Source organism: Mustela nivalis (assembly GCF_964662115.1).
Source record: "Mustela nivalis genome assembly, chromosome: 1".
Taxonomy (NCBI): domain Eukaryota; kingdom Metazoa; phylum Chordata; class Mammalia; order Carnivora; family Mustelidae; genus Mustela; species Mustela nivalis.
In genome coordinates, this window is record NC_139020.1 from 168,530,602 (window position 1) to 168,550,638 (window position 20,037).

A 20,037-nucleotide genomic window follows, 5' to 3' on the forward strand; every position below is an offset into this window, starting at 1 on the left:
CCTGTGGTTGCTTTTCATCTTCAGATGCACTTTCTCCATTCATGAAAGTAAGATGGCAAGGTAAATCAAAGAGCTCCAGGTTTACACATTCACAGTTCCAAGTGTGGGGATAAAGAGAGTCATCTCTCTTTCAAAAGTCCCATAACTGGGTCCCCTGGGTGGTTCTGTCAGTCAAGTGCCTGACTCTCATGTCATGATCTCAGGTTCATGAGATACCCTGTACCGGCTCTGTGCTGAGTATGGTGTCTGCTCGAGATTCTTTCCCTCTGCCCAACGCCTCTCTTAAAAAAAAAAAAAAAAAAAAAGAAGAAGAAGAAGAAGAAGAAAAGAAAATAAAGAAAAGAAAAAGTCCTATAATTGGCTATGAGAAGCTCTGACCAGGTCTTTTACTCATCCCCGGAACAAATGTTGGCACCTTGGTTTGCTGTGCTGAAGAACCAGGACTGCATCTTATAAGTACCCAGGAACTGGTGGCAGAGTCAGCCATGAGAATGAAAACTACATCAGCTGGAAATTGAAGAAAAATTAATTATCCAAATGGCATCTTTTTACAAGAAAAAGAAAAGAAAGATTCTGGACAGGAAAACAAATATTCATAGCTGGCATTAAATTTTAGAAAGCCTTGAATGTCAAGAAAAGGAGCTGTGATTTTTGTCCCACATTTAATAGTAGTCAGAGAAAAGATAGTAACTATAATAAAAGGCAAATTAAAGAGAATGAATCAAATAGCAACTGGAAGATTGAATCACAGTGGAATTCACTTTTTGTCACAGTCCACACACACACAAAGAGAGATGGGACATTAGGGGAAATAAACACTGTACAAAGGGATATCATTGACATATCACTCCTGACAGGAGTAAGCCAAAGGTTTTAGAGATAGTAAGTCTGGAGTAAAATATTAAACTAGTTTTTCTTATTTGATTTGATTTAGAGATATGCCAGCAAAATGATTTATCTTTTGTCCAAAAGTAATAAATCAAGTAATTTTAATGGGACAAAAAATGGAAAAAGGGAGAGTCAGAGGAATCAAACAGATATTTGTGAAAAAGTGGACTTAAGCAAAAATTCTACCCCCATTATCTCCTTTCATTATATACTATCATGTTAAAAAACAAATCAATGCAACAAAATGAATTTGTGTCATTAAAACTGAACATTAATAAAAAATTAAAATTCAATTAAAAATGAACATAAAACCAGAAACTAATGGAGAGATAAAATCATCATAGCAAGTCACAAAGATACTTACTTCTGTACTGACATAACTTCTAAACCAAAAGGCTCAGAGGGAAATAGAAAATGAATTGCTGCCAACTTTACGTCAAACGGAGATTGGCTATTTTTCTGTGAGGCTTTTATCATATGAGGAGCTTAGAAATATTTTTAATGTATGAGTTAATAAAAGAGGATGAGAAGATACCCTAAGGGGGTAAAAATGGGCACAACAATACTGTTGACTACTGAATGCCAATAAACTGTCTAGAGAACTTTCAGAATTTCTTCATATTCATAACTCTGCTTATATTTTGAAGGCATCAAGGAGTTTTCCATATACTGCCTGGGTCTTACATGACTCTTCCATTCCATCCCAAGGTTTAAGAATACCCCAATGCCCCAAGTTGAACATTTCAGTCTTTCCCTTGACTGAATGTCAGTGCAAAAAGGACTTTACATTCTAACCTCTGCTGTGTGGGGGGAAATAGATCATAGACTCAGAAATCTTATGTTAACCTTTGATGAATATATATTCTTTTTCCTTGTTGTATGGTTAAGTGCTAAACTTCCAGATCATTAAAAAATAAGGGTAGTATTAACTGTTCAATTCTAAAGAGTATCCACCAAAGTGGTAGTAGGAAAACCAGGAAATCAAAGGAGTGCACCAGAAGAAAAAAGAAGAGAAGACTCCAAGAAGAAAAAGAGTCAAACATACTGAGTGTCTCTAAAAGAGTCAACAAAAGCAGACTAATCCTTATAATCAATCACAAGAAGTTCACTGGGTTTTGACAAAAGTAGTCTCAATGGAGTTTAGGGAAAAACCAGACTTTAAGAATATTAAGCGTTAATGGAGAGGAAGAACTGGAGTTTTGGGTGTTTGGTTTTGTTTTGTTTTTTGTTTTTTTAAAGAAAGAGAACTATTTCTATGAGTTCAGCTTTAAGTAAAAGCTGAGAAAAAGTACAGAGGAAAAAGAGGAATATAGGCTCTAGGGAAGGATTTATTTCATTTCTGTTGTGTCAGTTATTATTGCTTTTGTTACATTCGGGAGGTAAGAACTTTTCATGTTTACACATTTCAAGGAGGTTGTACCAGGTGGAAGAAGAGAAGGTAAGCACAGTAAGGAAAGTCTAGGATGGTAGAAATATATGGAAGGGAATGAAAGGTGGTTGTTGTCTGTTTTCTTCAAAACTTATAAGGAAAGCTGATAAGATGACAGTGAAGAATAGGGAAGAAAGACAGGAAAGGAGTTAAAGATAACCATATATCTTCAAATGGTAAAATCACTATAAATAAAAATAGGGAGCCCAGATAGATTCTTTAAGAAGAAGATCTATCTTTTGGTATAGGTAGTTGGCAGTGCCTGAGTGACATCCAGCTAGAGCTAGCTGGTAGGTTCTTAGAAGTGAAACATGACAATGCAAGAGAATTATCAGGACTAAAGGTCCAGATTTGTGATTATCCAGACAGAGAGAGCTGTTGAAACCAAAGGATTACATGACACAGGAAAAAAAAAATTGACCATGAATAGTCTTTTAAATTTCTATATGAGCAAGAAGTTGATTGGAAGGAGATAGCAGTGCTAGAAAGGTAAGAGGTCTAGAACTTGCTGTGATAGAAAAACCACACAAGGGCCAAAGGGCCAAAGAAATGGAGAAGTAAAGCCATCAAGACACTCCCACTGGATGTAGCAAGTGGGGGCTCATTTTAAGAAAGTTTTTCAGTAGATGAGTAATGGTAATGTGCCCAGGCCCCATGGATTAAACAATAAATGAAATTAAGTAAGAGCTATAAACTTCTTTTGAAAATTCTGGTCTTGAAGGAAATGGGAGAGCTAGGATAGTAGTTTGAAAAGGTAGCACAATGAAGTATTTTAATTAATTAATTGAAATGAGAAGACTTTACTATAACTACAGGATGACGTGCAATATCCAGTAGAAAAAGAGAACTTGAAAACACTAGTAAAAGCAGTGAAAATTGATAGAATAATCCTTCTTTCCTTCCCTACCAAACAATGTTTGGTTCCATCATCACTGTAAGCTCATCTCATGCCCCTTCCCCATATCTGATGCCTCTCTAATGCTCCTGAACTAGCTCAAGCTAGGAGAGACTCAAAAATATATTTGCATGTGGTTCTCAGCCCGGATGATTTTCAGGTCTCAGGTCTCATTTCAAATGTTTTTTCTCTAAAAGATCTTTTCTTATAACACTCTCTGAAACTGTCTGCCCAGGAATCATACCCAATCACAGAATATCATTTATTTCTTTGATAGAACTTATCCAGATAGGAAACCATCTGCTTTCTTGGTTTTCTCTAAGCTCCACAAAAGGGAATCTGTTCCATTCAGCAATGTAATTTCCCTGCTTGGCATTATAATACACAGTAACTCAGCATTTGTAGAATAGATCAGAAAATAAAGGTGACAAATTGAGATTTAGAAAACAAAAGGAAGACTTCCTTTCAGAAACACAGAGAAATACTTCTTTCCATGAGGTGGTTGGAGACATTTTGAAGAAATTTAGTTTAATAAGAGAGGAGGCAAGGTTATTTGCTGTCAGAATGTCTCAATACTACCACTGAGCTAACATGCAAAGAACACTTAACATTTGCCAGATACTGTGTTCTCTGTACTTTCCAGCAATATTCCCCTTAGTCCTGACCACAAACAGAGGATGGGCCATTCTTCTCCACATTTTACAGAAACTAAGACTCAAAGAGGAAAAGAGATGCAGCCATGGTCAGATAGCAGAAGACAATCAGGACTTAGAAGCTATAGGGTGACTAAATCCCCCTTATCCATGATGAGAGACAACCAGGCATGAGAAGAATCAGATTGGACTTTGAGACATAAGACAGAAAGACCTTTGCCATAACTGCAAAGGAGTGTGCCCTGGGACTCGGGGTTAAGATGGAAGGAACATTTTAAGTGGCTCTTGTGGAGCAGGACCAAGTCAGTGAACTGGGGTTGTGTTCCCAGAACTCTTCCTCTGCATAATTCTAGTCACAAACAAACAAGTTGTGTAAGATCTGGAAGACAGAAGAGCATCACACACACTCTTTTCTGCTCTGACAGTCAGAGCAGTGCAGCAGTGCACACCCAGCTCACATAAGCTGTCCCTGTGTCCCTGTTCCTGTGATCCATGTGGGAGGCCATGCTCTTAGTCCCTAAGCACCAGCCACACCTCATTTTCTAAATCCTGAGCCACGGAGTATAGCACCTGGGACATCAGTCAAGCCTGGAGGTCCTCCCACTGTCACCTCTCCTCCAACATTTCCAACTCCAGAGCCAATGCCTTTAGCTTTATGATACAGAAAACCACCCTCTCTGGCAGGTTCGCTTCAACACTATGGTTGGAACCTATGACACTGGTGAAACACAGATTCCAGCTCTCCTTATTGGTCTGTGCCAATTTGTACTTGCTCCCCACTACTTTTCTTCCACATTCCTTCCTGATCACTTGCTCTGCCCATTCAACCTTGGCAGGAGATGCAGAAGCAACAGGCACACATGTCCTGTGTTGAGGAGGAAGAATTTCCTCTACCCTTCTAAGTCCTTCTCATTGGACTAAGAATCAAGCTGACATGAGACAGATTAACAGGATAAAGTAAGATTTACTTTCATGCATATAGGGATTCCATACACACGAGAGATTCCAAATCAATAAGGCAACAAGAGGCTTAGAAGACCTAAGGAGAGGGGTAGGGGTGTGAAGATACAAAGGGGAGGAAGACCATTACCAGGAAGGTGAGAGAAATGTTTGGATATCACAGGGAGCCCTATTATTATGCAGATAAGTTTCTCAGGTAAAGAGGAATATCTGTTAATAGCTCCCTTCTTGGTACAGGCAGGCAGCTAAGGGGGGGTGGTGGTAAAGAGTTTTTTGAACCTTTTGAATTTTGATTGCTTTTAACTCAAAATAATGTTCATGCCACAATGACCCATCTGGGGGTGGCCTGCCCTTAACTCCTATACCTGTTTAATCAGTCCCAGAACTATATATATATCACAGCCCTATAAGAAACCCCTTATACTATATCACTCTCAGTTTTTGCTTCTCAGATTGAACCCTCAGGGACAAAAAGGACCTGGTTTATGTGAGATAGCATTAGTATGAAATGGAGCCAGCTGGCACTGGTGTTATTGCCCAACAGTGATTTAAAATAAATAAATAAATAGATAGATAAATAAATAAATACATGTATGTCAGGAAAGTCCTGTGAGGGGATTAAAAAATAAAAGAATAGCTGAAAGACAAAGTGAGTTATGGAATTCTGTGTAGATTTCTTCATAGCCCTGTATGGTGTGGTATAAGCTCCCTCATATCTCACCTTCTCTGAGAAACCCACTGTGACTTTCTGGACCATGCTAGATGTCTTTGCTATGTGTTACTTTAGGACCCTCTGTTCATCTCTACTGAAATCTTAATACATTAACTCAACATAACTCAAGTTGCATATTTACCTGTCTGTCCTACACATCCTCCTTCTCTAGCACCTAGTCTTCTACAAGGAGTCTTCTAGAAGTCTTCTACAAGGAGGGAGTATGGGGGAAGTATGTCAATGATATCTCAATAAAACTAGAAAAAGAAAAAGAAGGAAGGAGACAAGAGGAAAAGGAAGACTTTTTAATTTTTGCATTTTCCCAGTCCTTCTATTCACTCTGCAGAATATTACACATTTACTAGACATTTGATACATTTTTGGAATACATTAAATATATTTATAAACTAAAATAACAATGCGTTTTGTTACATATTTTATAGCTATCTTTGTGAAGTGTTTTATTACTTTCCACAAAATACTTTGATCATGGTATGAGTTTTAAGAGTACTTTGTTATTTTATGAACTTTTTTCTTAAATGTTTCCTAATTCTCATTGAAAACCAAAGTCATTAATATGTAATTCATTTAATTAACTTGGCAGTGCAACTGAAGTGAATAAAGAGTCAGCAGAAAAAATGAATATGCTATAAAAGGAGGATTTAAGTATATATTTTGTACAAAGTAAGTATAATAAACTTTGTGTACATAGATGGGATATGTGAAAAGCAAGGCAACTACAAATTTTATTAATGCCTTAAGTAATATTAGGAAATTATCCATCACAGCAAATGGATTATATTTATATGTTTGCTATGACAAATAATTACAAGAGTTCAAAGTGAGAAAATACCATTAGTCTAGCTTAATGATATGAATTTATGGCCATCTTGTATGTGAATTTTAGTAGATTTGGGCATAAACAAATAGTTTTCATGATACTTTAATTGTATTCATATATATTTTAGATAACTTTATAAAATCCACATTGTCATGAATTTAACTATTTATTATTATTTAGTATATTATTTAAAAGCCAAAAATTGAAAATGCACAGTATCTGTTTTCCCCCAGTTTAAGTCTAGATGCCACTAATGATGTATTCTTAATGTCAGGAGTAACCAAAGCAAAAGGTGAAAATTGTCAGACGAAGTTGAATTTAACCCAATGATGTAACTAGGAAGAACAAAAACGATGGGTTTATATGGGTGGAAAATGCACAAGGGAAAATATATATTTGAGAGATAATTCTGTCAGGTGAATCCCCAAAAAACATCCAAGTAAAAATGAGCACCTGTGAATAGAGGACTGATGGAAACTTCTCATGGTCCCCTGGAGAATTACTTGCAGGTTGTCCTATAGAATGTCCTCCATAACTGGGAAGACAATTCTTTCCTCTGCCTACAAAATTTATTCCTAGCTGGTAACTTAAACAGAATGCTCTCCAAGAGAGTAAATTATTTTCTTGGGAAGGATCCACTGTGTGCATAATGGAGCTGTTGAGAGAAAAGTGAGCCAAAATAACTTCAAAATCTACAAAAAGATTCAGAGAAGAAATAAAGGGAGCTCCAACTAGGAGCAAATATATTTAAGCACTTCACTTGGAGGAAAAAAAAGTCCTTAGCTGGGCAATTATAAGAATCCTAATCTAATATTTCTACTACATAGTCAACCACCATAAACAAAATCCTGCCAGTTGATCAGATTTTCCACTTACACAGAGACCACAACAAAGTTTTTCCATTCAGTAAAGAGGTCTTTTAGGTAAATAGACCTACACAACTTTTTAAAACAAACCTCTACTAGTCACCCACAAAAAATAGACTTAAATGATGTACCAAAAAATTAATAAAAATTTGAAGCATGAAACTGAAAGATTATGAATACCAAGGACAATTTATATAAAAAGAAATAGATACTATGTAACAAAAAGAAGAGAATTTAAGATTCTAGTAAGTCTCTTCAGCAAGATCAAGATCATGCTGTCTACCTAAAAAAAGAGCAGACTATTGTGAAACTGAAGAGGTCATAGAATTAGAAATAGTTTTTGAAGTCAGAGCCTGGATGGCTCAGTCAGTTAAGTGTCTGCCTTCAGCTCAGGTCATGATCCCGGGGTCCTGGGATCAAGCCCTGTGTCAGGCTCCCTACTCAGCAAGGAGTTTGCCTCTTCCTCCCTCTCTGTCCCTAGCCCTGCTCCCCAGTCATGCACTCTCTCTTGCTGTCTCTCTGTCAAATAAATAGATAAGTAAAATCTTTCAAAAAATAAACTTAGAAGTAACTTTTGTAGGTGAGTTCTTCCAGCTATGATAGTATAGCTTGTGGCATAGGAATTCACCCAATGTGAACAAATAGGAAACAAATATATAAAATACAGAAATGAATCTTTCAGAAGGCATAGAAATCCTGCTAAAGTGGCAAGGATATGAGGGGCCAGACTTTGGAGAAAATGGAATCTCAGTGGTTGAACCCAATTTTTTGTACATTGCTTTTCCTTTGGGAGCATTTACCTATTTTTGGTGCTTGGCTAAGTAACAGGAAAATGGGTTCTAAGAGGCAATTAAAATATCAAGTATTCTAGGGCTTGGAGACAAAAATTAGAAGTCAGAGATATGAAGGTAACTAGCATCTTCTTACAGAAAAGTGGACCAAAGAAGTTAGCCCAATACTTGACACACATTTTCATATTGAGGCATTTACCGATTTTTAAGCTGCACAAGGCAAAATGTTAAGGAGTCATGCCAAGGGATATCTGGGTGGCATAGCTGGTTAAGCATCTGCCTTTGACTTGGGTCATGGCCCCAGGGTCCTGGAATCAAATCCTACATCAGGCTTCTTGGTCACTGGAGAGCCTGCTTTTCCCTCTGAGGCTCCCCTTGTTTGTGCGCGTGCTCTCTCTCTCTCCCCCTCCCTCCCTGACAAATAAATACATTAAAAAATAAAAAAAAAACTTAAAAAAAAGAAGTCATGCCAAAAGTGGCTAAAAATCACAATGGACTTTATGGCAGCCCTATGGTGCTGCATACAGAAAAAACTGAAATTCATTATCCACTAAGAAGAATCCTAGTCAATATTTCATGTTCACATTTAAAACATCTAATGAGTTACACCCTCAGAGTAGAAAGAAGACTCGCAAACATGGCCATATGGCTTAGAAACCTCCCAGTTCTTGACTGGACTCAGATAATCTATCCATCTGCTACCTGCCAGATAATGGAGTGAATTCTTTCTAAAGACAGAAAAAAAATCCTGAACATTTATCTGATGTTAAAATCACTAAGCATATTGAATGAGTGAATACATGCATATGTGTGCATGTGTGCATGAACAAATGAACACAGTTGAGGGAGAGAATGAGCACACACAGAAATCCAAGTGATATAGACACTGCAGTTATCAGATTTTAATGAAAACACCGCCATTACTTCAAGAAAATAAGTGATAAAATAAAGGAACTCACTGAGAATCAGATGTATGAAAAGATCTAAGTGGAAACCTTGGAAGTGAAAACAAAACAATATAAAATGAAATTAAGAATTGGAGGAATTAATTTATCCACAGAGAGCAGAAGGAATGAGTGAACTGAAATAGAAGGAATCAGAAAATGTGTAGATAGCACATGGAAAGTAACATGATGGAAGATTCATAAAGCAGGTGTGAGACATCTGAGATAGAGTGAACACATTAAACACACATGTCATTTGAGCCTCAGAGTAGGCAGATGAGAAAGAATGATAAAAGTAACAATCAAGCAATGGCTGTAGTTTTCTAAAACTGATGAAACATATTAACTTACAGATTCATAAGACGTTCGGAGCCCAAGCAGAATAAATAAAAAACAAAAAGGCACATCATACTAATATTTAACACTACTTAGAATTAAAGATAAAGAGGCATTATTTTTATTTAATATTTAATTAAATTAATTTATTTATTTGAGAGAGAGAAAAAATGGGGAGGGGCAGAAAGTTAACGAGCAGGAGAGGGAAAGAATCCCTAGGAAACATGCTGAGCACGGGCCCGACTAAGGACTGGAACTGAGGACCCTGAGCTCATGACCCGAGTCGAAACCAAGAGTCAGGCGCTTAACCAACTGAGCCACCCAGGTGCCCCTAAAAAGCATTCTTTAATAGAGATAGAGAAAAGTAATCTGTGACTTTTAAAGAAACAACACTAAAACTAAGAGCTGACTTTTCAACATAAAAAAATGGAAGCCAGAAGACAATAAAAACATCTTTAACTGAAAGAAATGACCTGACATTTAAAGAAACCCCCAAATCCATATTCACTAAAATAAGAACATTTCTAGGCAAACAAAAACAATGATAACTTTTCCTCATCAATCTTATTCTACAGGAAAAACAAAGAAAAGAAAGGAAGGAAGGAAGGAAGAGAGAAAGAAAGAATAAGAAAAAAAGAAAATGAATTTCAGACAAAAGGAGATTATTCTACACAGCAAACTGGAAACAGAGGAGGGAATAAATGCTGATCAAAAAAGATAATAGTATGCAGGTATATCTAAACAAAAATTGACTATACAAAATGCTAGTAACATCTAGTGAGGTTTAAAATACATGTAGAATTAAAATGCATGCCAAGGACAGCAATCACAGTGGGATGGTAAGTACAGCTGTCTTAGAAATAAGTACTAATTTATATTACACTATACTGATTCAAGACTGAATATGTTAGGGGCACCTAGGTGGCTCCGTTGGTTAAGTGTCTGCCTTCAGCTTGGGTTATGATCCAAGGGTCCTGGGATCGAGCCCCACATCAGGGTTCCTGCCTGCTTCTCTCTCTCCCCCTGCTGCTCCCCTGTTTGTACTCTCTAACTTTCTCTCTGTTAAATAAACAAATAAAATCTTTAAAAAAAATGAATGTTTTAGTATCTAGGAAGATAATACAAGAGAAGTAGAAATGTTTAAGTAACAGGAGAATAAAGGAAAATGGAGAAAAAAGGAAAACATTTTATATAAAAGAAAGCAGAGAAAGATGAGCATAAAAGAGGTTAGAAAGATTGAAATTGAATAGTGAGTATGCACATAAGCAAATTACTCCAAATAAAAGATGAAATTGTCTTACTGGATAAAACAGTAGCAACAAAACATCACAAAAATAAACAACATTTTTCTTAGAAAAGATACACTTAAATACGAGGCATAGGTTGTTCAAAGTAAAAGAATATAAAATGATATTCCATCATTATAAATACTAAGAACAACAAGAAGCTGATTTAGCTATTCCAATATAAATCTAGTTGACATTAAGGTCAAAAGCATTACTAGACTGAAGAAGCACATTTCTTATAATAGAATATGTATTACTTCTTATTACTGTGTAACAAATTACCACAAATACAACAGCTTAAAACAATACACACTTATTCATCTCACAGTTTCCATGGGTCAAAAGTTCAGGAATGGTTTAGCTGGGTTCTCTGGCTTAGGGTCCCACCAGACTGCTACCAAGAAGTTGGCTGAACTTCATTCTCACTTCATCAATGTAAATGATGAAGAAAAATAGCTTTAGTTTCTGTTTGTCGGGAAATGTTATTTCACTGAATATGGGTTTGGTGTTCATATGAATTTTCTTTCAAAAAGTGTCTTTATTATTCAGTGTTCTCCAAAGAAATAGAATATGTATATGAGAGGAGATGTATTATAGGTGCTGGATCACGTGGTTATGGATGCTGACAAGTCTTGCAATATGCCATCCACAAGTATAGAACCATAACAGCCAATGGCGTAATTTAGTTCAAGTCTATAGACCTAGAATTGGAGAGCGGATGGTGTAAGTCCTGATCTGATTGGAGTCTGATGACCAAGAATCAAGAGTGCCTAGGTCTGAGGACAGGAGAAGATGGTTCCTCCAGCCACAGCAAAAAGAGGGCATTTGTTCTTTCTCCATATTTTTGTTCTATTCTGTCTCTCAACAAATTAGATGATACCCACTTGCACTGATAAAGGTGATCTGCTTTACTCAGTCTAGTGATTCAAAGTACCTCTTCCCAGGGTACTCTCACAGACACACCCAGAAATGTTTTTACCAGGTGTCCTGGCATCCCTTAGCCCAATTTAAGTAAATACATTAAATTAACCATCACCATGTCATTTCTTTATCTTCTGGCCAGGGAAGTATCTGCTCAAGTTGGGTTGTTGACAGAAATCATTTCCTTATGCCTGTATTACATCTCCTTATGGCTATATATAAAGGCTTGGACTTAATGGCTGTTGGTTAGAGGTCTGTTTCTTGCCACATGACCCTCTCCATATGTAGTTTATAACATGAGTATTCACTTCCACTAGGAGAAGAAAGAAACTCTCTCTTGCAGGAAAAGAAGATGATTCAGTAAAATAGAGACTATATGAATACAAAATTAATATACAGTCTCTCAGAGACTGCACAATAACCAATAACAGCAGACTGTGTATTTTTAGATATAAATATGAATTTTGAAAATTAGACTTCAGCTGGCTTATAAAATAATCTCAAGAAATCATAAAAAGAACAGCAAATAAATCCACATAAAGAATAAAGAAAGATATAATAATGGTAAGAATTAAAATTCATAAAACAAAAAAATAATCATATACTGAAGAATATTAAGACAGACAAAAGCTTCTTTCTTAGAAAATAATAATAAAGTTAAAAAATTACTAGCAAGAGCAACTAATATTTAAAATATTTAAAATATACACATACAGAAATCTCAAAAATGTAATGGTTTTATAAATTAAGAGTAAGGTGTCCTATGGAAAGAATAAGAGGGTAGTGACAGAGAGGTTCCTATGAGTGGCTTACAGTTCTAATAATATTCTGTCATGACTGAGTGGCAGTTTCATAGGTGTATTCACTGGATAAAAGTTCCTCAAGCTAGACCGCACTATTTTTTTTTTATAGTTTTCTTTATGTATGCTATGTCCTAACAAAATTGCTATTTAAAACCTATACTGGGAGAATAAAATTATAAATATAATGCAATAAAAATAAAATAATTACAATTTAAATAGGTAACATCTGCGGTTACTTCTTTTCTTTTCTTTTTTTTTTTCAAGTTTTTATTTAAATTCGTTAGTTAACATACAGTGTTATATTAGTTTTACCTATAGAATTTAGTGACTCATCACTTACATACAACACCTGGTGCTCATTGCAAGTGCCTTCCTTAATCCCCATCATCCATGTAACCCATCCCTCCACCCGCCTCCCTTCTAGTAACCTTCCACAGTTTTCTCGAGTTGACAGTCTGTTTTCTGGGTCGCCTCTATTTCCTCCCACCCACAAGGTTATCTGTTTGTTTCTTAAATTCCACATATGAGTGAAATCATATGGTATCTGTTTTTAAATGTCTTGATTGATCGCTGTAAACCAATGCATACTTCTGAATTTGAAAAATTGAATTAAAAGGACATTCCTGTAACATATCAAATTGTTCTCTATAAGAGATAGGAAACATTTTAAGAAATTAAACCGGTGAGCCACCCACTGGTGGCTCAGTGGGTTAAAGCCTCTGCCTTCCGCTCAGGTCATGATCTCAGGGTCTTCGGATCAAGTCCCACATCGGGCTCTCTGCTCAGTGGGGAGCCTGTTTTCCCCTCCACTCTCTCTGCCTGCCTCTCTGCCTACTTGTGATTTGTCTGTCAAATAAATAAATAAAATCTTTAAAAAAAAAAAGACATTAAACTGGTATTCAAAAATAATTTCCTGTGTGTCCCCTTCACCCACACAGACACAAAAGTCATCAGGTTGTTTTATGGCTAAACCTACTGAATACTCCAAATTTGGTAACCTCTGGGTAGAATAGGAAAGGAAGTAAAGGCAACTCTTCCCATACTGATTTTTTAAGTCTTGCAATACTTTGAAAGCAAAGTGATGAAGTCAAGAAAATGTAGACCAAATTCACTTATGAAGTTTCATGTAAAATTTAAAAGTTTATCTGTGGTTAAGAAAGTCCAGTCTTCACATGAAAAAAAAGGTCAACTGAATATAAGGCAAGGTGAAATAATAAAAGCAATGTCTACACTAAAGAACTGGAATACTGGGAAGAAGAAAATCAAGTTTCCTACAAAAGAAAATACATATCTTCTGGATCGAATGACATAAAGATACATTAAAAATTATAATTAAAAATATTGTTGGTCTAGAATTCAGTTTTTAGGCACACTGGTAACTGTATGTGAGGGCAAGACACATATATTTCAGGAATTCAGTGACTCAGAAGATCAGCTTTTTAAAGATAATAGTTGAACCTCTGGTGAGACAATTCTAGAAAGAATAAGGGAATAAAAAGAAATGCATTAAAAACATATATTTCTGTGTGTGTGTGTGTGTGCTTGTACACATTTAGTTTTATTGTAACAAGCAACGTGTGCACTGTACACTATTAATGTTTCTATTTCTGGTTGCCAGCTTTACACTAGACCTAAGAAACTAGTCCAAATTAAAAGAGGAAGACAGAAGAGAGATTCATCATGTAAGGAAAAGGTAAATATCCTAGCAGATTACACACACACACACACACACACACACACACACACACACATATACATATAAAATTAGGTGGTTATTTCTTTGACTACAAGATAAAAGAAAGTTAACCAAAAACTACTATTAAAAACAAAAACACATCAAGATAAAACAGAACACTCCAGGAAAGTCATGATCTCAATATTCTCAATACTGGTAATGTCTTAGAACAGGACTTCAAAGACTTCATTATAATTACAGGCAAGAGATGTGGAGAAATTTTTAATTTCCTTATTTCACATGTTGGTAAGTTGATAGAAAGTGTTGACAATGGATTGCCCAAGAAATAACTCTAACTCTGGGGAAGTATATTGCTTCAAGTTAAAAACAGAATTAACTACAACTAATAAAAAACAACAATAACTGAAAATAATAACAGTATGGATAAGGGAAAAGAAGTAGGAAATAAGACGAGTTTATTACCTCTTATCCTTCCCTGTGGGAAAATAATATATATTGAAAAATATGGATAAATCACCGGAAACCAGAAGTTTCTGTGTATTTCTTATTGTCATGGGGACCACCAGAGGAAAATAAAACTGATTATTTGTGGGGAACAGTGTGGAATAAACTAGGAGGGGATACATTACCTTTACTTTTGTAATTCTCAGCATTGCTTAACTCTCTTATTTTACTCTCCAAACAGTATTAATAAAAAACAAATACATAATTATAACCTAGTCTATCTATTTCATATCCTCCACCTGATGGTTCAATCCTCTCTAAAATATGCTAAATGCTTAAATACTTCTGGTGAGTGACAAGTAATCAAATATACCCCAAGGCAGACACAAAACTATTTGTTTCCCTTATATCTCTAAATAACTTTACTGATACTACTTCTGTTTTCCAGCCATCTGGAGGTAAATTCTCCCTCAACCTACTCTTCTATGCACTAAACAGTCTCTCTTTCTTCCAATATATTCTATTGTGAACATATTGGTAAAGCACCTACAGTGTTCTAAACCCTTTAGATACATGAACTCGGTCTTCCCAGAAATCCTTGAGGATGTTGCTCTACTATCCCCATTTTATAGAGGAGGCAGTAAGGCACAGAAAATTAAAATAACTTATTTAATAACATCTCAAAATGGGAAGACCAAGATTTGAACTCAAGCAGCCTGGTTTCAGGACCCATGCTCTTAGCAATTGCACTGCTTTTCTTATTACAGAACAAAAGCTAAATGTAACTGTGGTTATTGCTGAGTACCTTTCCAATTCCCATCAGTCTGCTGGTGTTAGCAAAAGTGATGCCCACAAAAGAACAGATGCTGTTCCGGGGACGGTCTAATTCAGAAAGATTAAAATGAAACACTATCTTCCTCATTCTGAACACTTTTTGTCTCTGATGGCAACTTTCTTTTTTTTTTTTTTTTCCCCAGTTTGTGTGTTTGTTTTTTTTTTTGTTGTTTTGCTTTCATTTTTTTGCCCAGCCACCATATCACACTTTTGACATGTTTCACTCACAGTGAACTCCATGTTGCTATTCTTTCACATGCTCAGTTAAGCCCCAGTTCCCTCATCTAGTCCTTTTGCTATATTCCTATTTTGTTCTCAGATGTGGTTATCTTTCCTTATTATACTTTTTCACTTTCAGCTGAGGAAATCAAATCAATAATGGCTGAGGAAGAAAGCGAAACTACAGTTTATTTGGTTAAGAGTCTTGACTCTCAAGTTATACTGACCTTGCTTAAATTTCAGCTCTGTATACCTCACTGAGCCTCAATTTCTTTGTTGGCCAATCATGGACCTAATTTTGCATGAGACCTATCCCAGAGCACTCTTGCAATGATGAAAATTAACTATTTAATGGATAAGCTATGTGTCCAAAAGTGCACTACAAATTAATTACTGCATTTTTAAAATTTTTGTAGCACTCCATAAATACTATTGAATGTTGAAGTGATAAAATATTCAAAGGGCAATTTTTGGCTATCATTTCTAAACTAGGAAATTGATGCAGCGTTTGAGACCAAGAACTATACTGTATAGTGTATAAAATAATGACCAACCACAGAAGATGCTCAGTGAACATGTCTCAAATGAACATGTCCCAGAAATATTTGGTTGATCTAATTCCTTTCTCTCTTTCTGTGTCTTTTCTTTTGTTCCTTAGGTTTAGTAGCAAGAAGGAAGGAATCTCTCTGTGTTCCTAGGCTGCTTTATTTTGAACAGATTTAGTAGGTCCAAGGGACTCTCCTTCCTCAAAGAACCATTGACCCTTTGCATTGGAATGGACCTAAAAGGGTTTTCTAATTAACTTTCAAGTTTATGGATGAGGAAGCCAAGGCCTACCTTAATATGGTTCATTCCCACAATGTCACCTATAAGAGATACCCCTATTTCCTATCTTCTGTGCCACATTTCAGCTTCTATTATAACTCACATTCTGGAATATTAATCTGAACTTGGAAAAGAAAAACAAGATGGAGTTTTATTTCTCTTACACCAAAGATGATAGAAGAGAGGCAATTTTATAATTTGAATATAAATTTGCAGTTCTGATTTTTTTTTTTTTTTTGGCTCACACTTTCAAGAAATTGAGCAGTGCTCTAGACTCCAGTTCCCACAGAGAAAATTCAAACACATTTACATACAGTTGTGCTTACAATCTGAGGAAGTTGGTGGAATCCCTTTAGCCTACCTGTGAACCTCAGACTAAAAACCCAAGACCCGAACTCTTCTGAGAACAAATGTTTGTCGTTATTCACCTCTAGCATCTTCTAGATAAAAACATCTGGGGCAGGTAATTACCTTGTATTAAAATACTCCATTTCTCTTGAGTTTCTTGAAGGACTTTATAATATCTGGCTAATGGATAGAAACCTAAAGCTGGCTGTATAAAACAGACTAGGAAGCCATTGGTTGTAAGAATGTCCTTGTCAAACTCAATAAAAGAAAGAGAATGGTACATGCCCAATATTTAAGTGTATAATGATAGTAAAAGATAATGTATATTATCTTGATCTCCCAATACATTCCCACAATTATGAGCCTCTTGCCTCATTTTTCTCAGTACACTTAAAAACATCCTTATGGCCAAACATAGTGGCCTATCAATTGCCATGAAATAATTTACATCAAATTTTAGAGAAATGCCAATGAGATCCAGAAGTGACATTGAAATTTATACCCTTCTGGAAATTTTAGAGAATTAAAGCCACGTTGCCAGTGTTCTTTTTTTTTTTTCTTTTGTTATTGTTACCATTATTGTTTTTCTTTCATTGGTTTTAGAAGAGTAAGGGAAAACATAAATGGGTTCACAACACTTGGGGAGAGTGTAATTTATAGACACCTTGCTACAGTTGGCATGCTGTGAGGCTATGTTGGGAAAGCAAGGATGAGCTGAATATTCCTTAATAGGTGGTAACTAGGGTGTGACTTGCCTCTTTGTGTTAAGACTGTGTTAAGGTCTCCTTTGGATCTTATCAAACCTTTCACTGCACTTGTAACAGATAAAGGTAAGAGAAAATCATTGTATACAATCCTATATTATTGGACTACACAAATTGATATGAAGATAGGGATTTACACTCATATAAAAATCTGGTGAGACAAGTCTTAAACCTGTTGGTTGATAACCTATCCAACCAACAGTGCCGTCAGAAGCTTCTCTGAGCATTTCTTCATCCCACCTCAGTAAGTGATGGTCAAATAAATAATGCAATACTTTGCATTGATGTATTTTCCAAAGTGCTTTCATCTCCAGGGTCCCATTTGATGTTCACACCAGTCTTACAGGGTTAGTGGTATAGATTATATATTTTTATTTTTTTCTTTGTCGAAATAGATTAAAAAGTAATACTGTACCTTATAGTAAAATGTTCTAAAGATTTATTTCTTTATGCCTCGAAGTCATACTAAATAAAATTATCATAAAATTGTTTTATAACCCATTGTTCTTTTTCCTAAAACTATTGCAATAGAAATGAGAATTAAGAGAACTACATGGATTCTGGAGAGAAATCTATTTTTAAGGACAACAGATGTTTTAGAAAATTAAAAATAGGACTAGATAAGATATCATAGTAAACATACCTATTTCAAGAAGAATGGAGAACAGCTTCTATTAGTCTTATTTCAAGCAAATGAAAACCTACACTTCACTTCTTAGTAAATCAGTTACTCTTCATAATGAAATAGTCCTGAAAGAATTAGAACAGGCATGTCAAATACTTGGCATGCATGCTGATACAATGTCTCCTTCGTTCATGGCAGTCATTTCTGATTAATCCAGGCACTCTCTTGCAGAGCTCAGATTTAGCTTCAAGCTTCTTTGCAGCAAAGGCAAACACCACTAGCGGATAAGAGTTTTCAAGTGGAATGAAACTACTTGGTCATGTAACTATATGCAAGTTCGAGATTTCAGAGTGTGATTAATTGTGATTATTTTCTGTAACCCACTCCTAGCCTAGAAAAAAGAAAACACTTATATAAAAGAAGTTAACATAAATATGGATTTTGTGAATGCAGACATATTTATAATAGACAATGGATGAAAACAAAAGGAATAACAGGGGAAACTTTCTTGATGCATTTTTTATTTGAAGTCTAGTTGGACCCTGAACATGAACCTAAGCAGGGGAGATATAATCATGTGTCTATCTGCAGGTCTGGCCACCCTAGTTGCATATAGCATCTGTAACTACTCTATGGCTTCCGTGATAGCACACTAAGTAATTGAGTAGGCTGAGGTCAACCAGATACAGCTTTTTCTTTGTCATACACATTGCAGGGCTATCAACAATGCATATTATAAAGTAGTCCTTTTTTTTGCCATAGCAGAAATAAATTTAGGATAACTAAAGGTGGACAGATAATTTTAGTCACCTCATATTTCCATCTTAAAGTTTATTTGTTTATTTTAAGCAATCTTTACACCCATTGTGGGGCTCGAACTCATAACCCTGAGAGCAAGAGTCACTTGCTCTTCTGACTGAGCCAGCCAAGCAGTCCCTAATGTATATTTTGGAGGGACCAAACCTTCCAACTGAAAACTTAATGCTGATGCCTATAGTCACAAAACAAACAAAGCAAAGCAAAACAATACATGGATATCAACCTTAAGACACAGATCATACAGATTTTTATTTTTTGCCAATAACATTAGTCATATGTTAGGAGTCAGGTGGACAAAAGACTATAATTTTCATTATATCTTTGAAAAAAATCATGGAAAAAGGGTAATGCTAAGTGCTTTTAAGCATATGGGAGACTCTTCATAAAGATAAATAATACGGTATGTTAATTTGCTTTATTTAATGAAATGTATTAATGAACTGAATTTCCTTGGATTGAGTTATTTGTTCTATACTCTGTTCTCACAACACTCAACCCAGTTAAGGAAAACCTAATTCATGGGTTAACATATCTTCTGTACAAGTCAGTAAGCACCAAAAAGAAAAAGACTGTTACGTTCCCTTCAGAAGTTTCAGCACTTTGAGCATTTCAACATACAGATATATATACATATATATATATATATATATATATATATATATTTATATACATATTCATATACATATATATTTAAATTATATGAAAGATAATAGATCAGACTGAATAACAAACTTAACAAGTCCCGAAACATTTCTGTTGCATTTGTTTTCTCCTCCATTAGTGAAAGCAGAGTGCTTTCTAACCCAGAGAAAGAATTCGATATATTTTTGAATATTGATTAAAACAATGCTCAAAAATTAATTATGTAAAAATCTGTTATTCATTAGTAACTACAATACACCATGCAAACTAATGCTGTAGGTTAATGGGAAGTGATTTTGCACTTTCTCTTTCACTGAGCTGTAAAGCTGCATTTTCTTGGATTATTATTAGAATATAAGATGCTGTATCTCCCTGTCACAGCAAGATGGATTATTGTAGGATTTACTTGTTGGGCTGTGAAATGACCCACAGCATTAAAGCAGCCCAAGTGCTGATTTTTGAAGCAGCCTCATTGCTTTCAATGTAGGATATGATG